This window comes from Mauremys mutica, chromosome 8 (assembly GCF_020497125.1).
Source record: "Mauremys mutica isolate MM-2020 ecotype Southern chromosome 8, ASM2049712v1, whole genome shotgun sequence".
Classification (NCBI taxonomy): Eukaryota; Metazoa; Chordata; order Testudines; family Geoemydidae; genus Mauremys; species Mauremys mutica.
In genome coordinates this window covers 91131979-91139034 of record NC_059079.1, presented here as the reverse complement: position 1 = coordinate 91139034, position 7056 = coordinate 91131979, and positions in this window count along the sequence as shown.

Genomic DNA, 7056 nt, shown 5'->3' with positions numbered 1-7056 from the left:
AAAAGTCATCCAGCAAACCCAGGAAAGATCAGAGTTGACATCCCTGATATTTGTAATGTAAAAAACAAGCAAAAACCCCAAAACAAATCCCACCATTCATAAGGTGGAAATAGCACAAGCCCAGCATTTAAAAAAATCCTTTGCAGGTCACTTTTCAGGTGCAATAGTAGTGGCTACAAAAGTCATAGAATAGCATTATAACTTCACCTACATATTCCTGAAAGAGCTTTGATTAGTATTATTTATATTGCAACAGCAGAGAGAAGCCAACCAGGTCAGGGTCATGCTGTGGGAGGTGCTGTTCAAACATTTAGTAAAGACAGTCCCTGCCCCACTGAGCTTGCAGTTTTAAATCTCTCTCACTGACAGACAGTTTGGCAGAAGTCATTCAGGTGACATCAGGTGACATATCACAGAATGACATAAAAAGCACTTTGTATTACAGCTGTGCCTAGGGTTGAGCCTCTGGGTCTCTTCTCACTTAGGGTCTGATCCAAAGCCCAGGCTCTTTGGATCAGGCCCTTAGTATGACGTAAATCAAGAGCAACTCTACTGAAGTCAATGGTGTCACAAGGGGTGTAAAACCAATGTAAGAGGTAATGCGAATTAAGCACAAAGACTCACTCAAAGAAAGCTCTCTTCCTCCCCGAGGAGAATTCTTTCATGGAAAAACTGAAAAATAAGTCCTGCTTCTTACATGGAGTGATACTTCAATACCCTCTTTATGATTCATTCCTCTCCCGTATAGCAATAAAATGTGCTTCTTGCACAGGAGAGGTGATCTACTGAATATTTCTGTTTTAACTGTGATAATTTCACCCTGTTCATGTGGCAAGGACATATAGGAATTGCCATTCCAGAGAAGACCAATAGTTCATATAGCATGGTGTCCTATCTTTCTGCTCATGTTCACTGTCAGCTCCTGGATGTCTAGTAGGACTTGCTGTTAGGAGACCATCTCCATCAATTCCTGGCATTTTTTTTTCCATAGTGCCATGTGCTTCCCATTTCAGGAAGCCAAACCTGAGTTTCTGAAGCTCAGATGGACATTAAACTTGAAAGATGCAGTTCAGCTGTTCCAGGCCAGTTATGAATTTAGAAAAGAAATTCACTTCATCACAATAACTCCTCAGTTTGTTTATGAGAAGATGCACTTCTAGCTAGAGGTTTTGAAACCGCTGTAACAGCTGCTGCTGTGGAGCTCATGCAGATGACTATGATGGATGAAATGTCAGGAACAATGGAGATTTACAGCAGAGTAATTAGCGAACCAGAAAGGAGGTCTTCTATCTCTATTAGACCTTCAGTTTCTTAGATGCCTTTCATTCAAGTTATCATAGGCCTGAACCCTTGTGCTCAACCACTGGTAAGTGCAGAGCCATTTCTGCATAAGGGTAAAGGGAAACAACAGCCCCTGGCTCTATCTTATGCGACTGAGAAATGCCAGTGGTGCCATGAGATGTAGACAAAGGTTGGAACAGAAGTAATAGGTCATTTGATTCCTGGCCACTGACAGTGCCTGGATAAGAGTACATTGGAACAGCCTGTAAGTGCATATTTGAAGAGGACCACCAGTTATTTACTGGAACATGTGTGTCCTCCTTGGTTGACATCAGACAGACAGCTTGGTGAGTCTCCTTTTAACATCACAGTGTTCTCTCAAAACCTGAAGTAGAGCCTACAGGAATATTACCCCTTGGAGTGAGGACATAATTCCCTTACCCCTGTTTAGGGGCAAGTAGACTAGATCTCATCTGCATTCTGACTCCCTATCAGCCTCATTCTCTGCTGGAGTTTGTCACACAGAGAGTGGGAGAGGAGAGAGGGCTTATCCCTGCAGATAATTGAACTAACTGTATAAAATAATCTTCTACTGTCCCCTGGAGTGGATGAACTAGGTAGGACATATAAGGTCTTTTCCACCTCTAGCATCCATGATTCTATGACATAGAGCTAGAAATGTAGATAATTGAAAAGCAAAGGTGACTTTTCTGTCTGCAGCTTCTCTTTTCTGTTTCTTCCCTGACTGGGAATCATTCTTAAGAAGGTTGCAACATAGCAAATGTGATCACAGCTATTGACAACATATTGGTGGTGTTTATATTTTTCATTGTTCCTGTCTAAGTCATCCAGATATGCAAGAATTTATTCTTGGTATCTTCTCTTCTTTCAGATTTCCTTATTAGTCCATCCTTATCTCTTCTAGCCCAGAGAGATGATTAAAATTAAACCTACTTGGTAGGGATACTGAATGTCACCTGAAATCTGTTGTTACAGTTTGAAACGCCAGCTAAAATACTCCCGTGATGGTTACACAAATGTTACCCTGTTTCCTAAAGCTATTATTGATTTTTATTATTATTACAGTAGCACCGACAGTTCCCAAACGAGAGTGGGCCCCATTGTGCTAGATGCTGTACATACCTAGTGAGAGCCACTCCCTTCCCCAAAGACCTTTCAAGTTAGAGACAAGACAAACAAAGGGTGAGAGGGGAAGTGATTTGCCCAAGGTCACTCAGCAGATCAGTGGCAGAGCTAGGAACAGAACCTTTGTCTCCTGATTCCTAGTCCAGAGACCCAGTCACTACAATTCCCTACTGTTTCTCTATTTAAAGAGTGGGTGATACCACTGGGGTTTTTATGCATTTGCAAGGTTTTTAATTAATCTGAATTTCATTGGGTGAATAATTCATCACAAATAATTTATTCTTATAATTTTGCTTTTTCATCTGTTTGCAAAGTGCTCCCAAGCTTCTCAAATGTGTTCATTATTAAAATGATAAATTTGTGAATTTCTTCAGAATTCCCTTCTCCCATTCCCTATTAATAGCTGACAGCCCGTTTGGGGTGAATATTTATTTGAAATGCACACTGGGTTGGTTAATTACTGAAGTCGTTGGTATTGTTTCTGTTCCCTAACTGGATTACTTCTGTAACTGACTAACCCAATGTGAATTGCAAATGTGATTAAAAAATTGCTTTCAGCAACCATTTGTGCTTAAAAAATTCACTATTCCCAAATATTTGTGCTAGCTAACCCTGAGCACTGAAATGTTCACAAAGGTAAACATGAGTCATAATAAACTCAATTGTCTATAAATTTTGTAATCAAAACATACTTGCAAACAATTTTTTCCATTATTTGCTTAGCTATAATCTGAACCTACTAGCTCCTTGCACAATTCAAGATTCTATAATTGCAGTGTTCCAAGCCTCAGCAGGATTAAGTTTTTGATAACTGATCCCATTATTTCTTGAATAAACATGTCTCAAGGTTGACAAGACTGAACAATATTTAGATGAAATATGAGCTGTGCATTCAGAAGAAAGAAAGAGCTAAATATTGCATTAAACTCCTCCAATATTTAATACAGGGTTGTTTTTTTCTTTTAAAAAAAAGCTGGACATTTCTTGATAAGCATAAAAAAATTACACTCCATAGCACAAATTACTTCCAAATATATCCAGTGTAAAATATGCTCCTTCATGGAAGGTCAAATGAATTATTAAGAGACTTAATGTTTTTAAAACAAAGCAGAAGTGCTTCTAATTGATCTGAGAACACTTCTTTTACACTTTAATTGTTAATTTAGGACTTACAAGAGATGCCAGAAGGGAAATAAATCTAATTCATGTCAGCTGGCTTGCATACAATATTTTTACCTATGTGAATGTTTCATTTTTGCCACATAGGATCTTTTGCACATCTGAGCTCTTACACTAATGTTTTGCAATCTGTTTTCTACTTTTGTATGTTTGATCAATCGATGAGATTCAAGATGTCATATTACATACATAGAAACACACATTTTATATATGTACATATGACCCATAAAATAAATAATACCTATCTTGTATATAGTACTTTACATACATAAACCTCAAAGTGATTTACAAAGTAGGAATCGTTATCTCCCATACTGATTGAGAAACTAAGGCATGGAGAAGTTAAATGACTTATCCAAGGTCATCCAGCAGGTCAGTGGAAAGCCAAGAATATAACCCAGCTTTCCTGAAACACAATCCAGTGCTCAATTCATTGGAACACAGTACTTCCTTTAGATTGTAAACTAGAAAGAAAAGAAAGAAAGAAAATGAAAGACAGATCTCTCCTGAACATCACCAGGGATTGCGGGAGGGGAGAAGGGGTGGCATGAGAAGAGGGGAATAGAAATTGCAGAAAGAATTGATTAAAAGTGCAGGGAATTTTGCTGTTTTTTGTAGAACATTACATAAGAACGGCCATACTGGGTTAGACCAAAGGTCCATCTAGCCCAGTACTCTGTCTTCCAACCGTTGCCAATGCCAGGTGCTTCAGAGGGAATGAACAGAAAATATAATCATCAAGTGATCCATCCCCTGTTGCCCATTCCCAGCTTCTGGCAAACAGAGGCTAGGGACACCATCTCTGCCCATCCTGGCTGACATGCATCCGACGAAGTGGGTATTCACCCATGAAAGCTCATGCTCCAATATGTCTGTTAGTCTATAAGGTGCCACAGGACTCTTTGCTGCTTTTACAGATCCAGACTAACATGGCTACCCCTCTTATACTGGACATTGATGGACCTATCCTCCATTAATTTACTAGTTCTTTTTTGAACCGTTATAGTCTTGGCCTTCACAGCATCCTCTGGCAATGAGTTCCACAGGTTGACTGTGCATTGTGTAAAGCAATATTTCCTTTTGTTTTAAACCTGCTGCCTATTAATTTCATTTGGTGACCCCTAGTTCTTGTGTTATGAGAAGGAGTTAATAAAACTTCCTTATTTACTTTCTCCACACCAGTCATGATTTTATAGACCTCTACCATATACCTCCTTAGTTGTCTCTTTTCCAAGCTGAAAAGTCCTCATCTAATTAATCTCTCCTCATATGAAAACTGTTCCATACCCCTTATTTTTACAATATACCATTACATTATTTGGAAAAACACCTCAGCCAAAAAGCCTTGGGAACATTTCCTAGCCCTAAAATACATGTTAGTGAGACATTGATAAAATCATATCTATCTATTTGGAGATGTATATTAATACTAATTGTTTTGGTATCTAAGTGCTTTCTCTTCAGTAACAGCAGAATATAATGAAGCTCCCCACTGTTTGCCAAAATAAAAACTCTTTATTATAAAAAATAATCAAACTCCTGGCCAAATAAATAATGGTTACACAATGCCCTGCCTCACCAATCCCAGGCTCTAACAAACCCCCAGAGGGAGCAGTTTTCAGAGGTGTGGGCCCTTCACTGACATCTCCCTGTGCAGGCCGTGGGGAGATTAAACCTGAATCCAACAAGGAGATTAACACTGAGGGTCTCTGTCAGGTAATTGGGGCCATCCCAGAATAGTTAAGGCAACCTCACTAAATTCTACTCCACCATTTGCTCTCATTGAATTTTTGTTTTGTTTTGTTTTTAAATGAGTGAGTTTAAAATAATCTTTTTTTAAAATCATTATTGTGGTAAAGACCCATTTTCATGATATTTTTGCAAAGTTGACTGAGTGATTATTGATTAAAACCAACATCCTTGAACTGTAGCCTAAAGCAGACAGGGTAGCTGGTATGGATCATGCAGCACTGGAGATACATGAGAAGAACAGCTTCTTCTACTATTATAGATATGTTGCTAAGCTTCATAGTATTTTGCAAGCATGTAGCATCTTTCAATTGAAAGGATTCAAAAACACCTTACAAACTATATAATTTTATAAATGTAGTTATGTTGGATGGTGTTAACGGTTTCCATCAATCACAGACCTCGGTAGGGTCAATGGGTATACTAAACACCTTCATTCAGGCTAAAAGAATGAGCAATTAAGTGCCCCTTTGTGTTGAGAGACATGAAACAATAGAAGCCACTACCCAAAGCACTGGCCAGCGTAGCAAACTGAGCAGAAGCTATACCATGTGAGCCAATGGTTTTCCCTGTGGACTGATTGCAAGTGTAGAATCTGGGGCATTAACTAGTTGCAGCTTTCTGTGTCTACATGCGTCAGAGGCAGAAAGAGAAGCAGTTGTAAGCATGGTTCTGAGAAAGAGCAAATAAAGAGCATCTTGGGGCAGAAGACTCTTTGAAAAGACAGGGCTGTAAACTACAAGCAGGAAACTGCATGCTGTTGCTGCTATTGTACTCAGAGAAACAGGACTTTGTGCACATTGTTTGTAAATAATTAGGATTTCACTGAAGAAATATCTGGTGCCTATTAAATTTCTCATCAGTGGAAACAACCCAGCAAGGCCCTGAATACAGGCTAACCACTCAAGCTCATAGGCAACTACTGAATATATAACTCACCCCTCCCTACTACAGGTATGCAGCCACCCAGCAGTAGCAGCCAGGGTGACACCAACAAATGTCAACACTGCACTAAGGGAAATGTTGACCAAGGACAATGGAGAACACCCACACTTATTGTAAGTGTCCTGGGATATGAACTGAATGTTGAAGTTCTCTTCTTTAGGAGATTCCTATCTATCTAAACTACCTGAGAAAGATGAAGGGCTGCCTCAATCCCACAAAGATTAGAAGGGGATTTAACCCCTGATGTTTATATCTCTAATCACCTCCAAATGACCATTATTGCAGATACCACCTTGGGTTTACAATGTATTTGGCTCATTGCGCATACAGTACTATGAATGAATGGTTAGATAGTAGCTCACAAGAACTAGAAACCTGGTAAAAATTCAGCTAGAAATTATTCAAAAGGATTGATGGCTGGTGCACTCTACGGCTATAAAGAATTTTAAAGACCCTGCATAACCTGTATTTGCCAGATTTTTTTTTCCATTTGGGGGATTTCAGGCAACAAAAAATGAAGGCAAAGCAACATGCTGGATTGACCGTTCCTCTCTCTTGAAAAGGAGCTCTGCATATTTGCAGACAAGTATGCACATGCATCCTGGATATTCTCAGACCCCAAAGATTCCAGCCTGACTTGCCTAGCCCTCTTCCTGCTAGCATGTGTCTCTGGGCCACTTGGCATGCGATAGCAGCCGCACACATTTAGTGATGACATTTTTAAAAGTTTTCAAGCTATGAATTCGCCCTTCCATT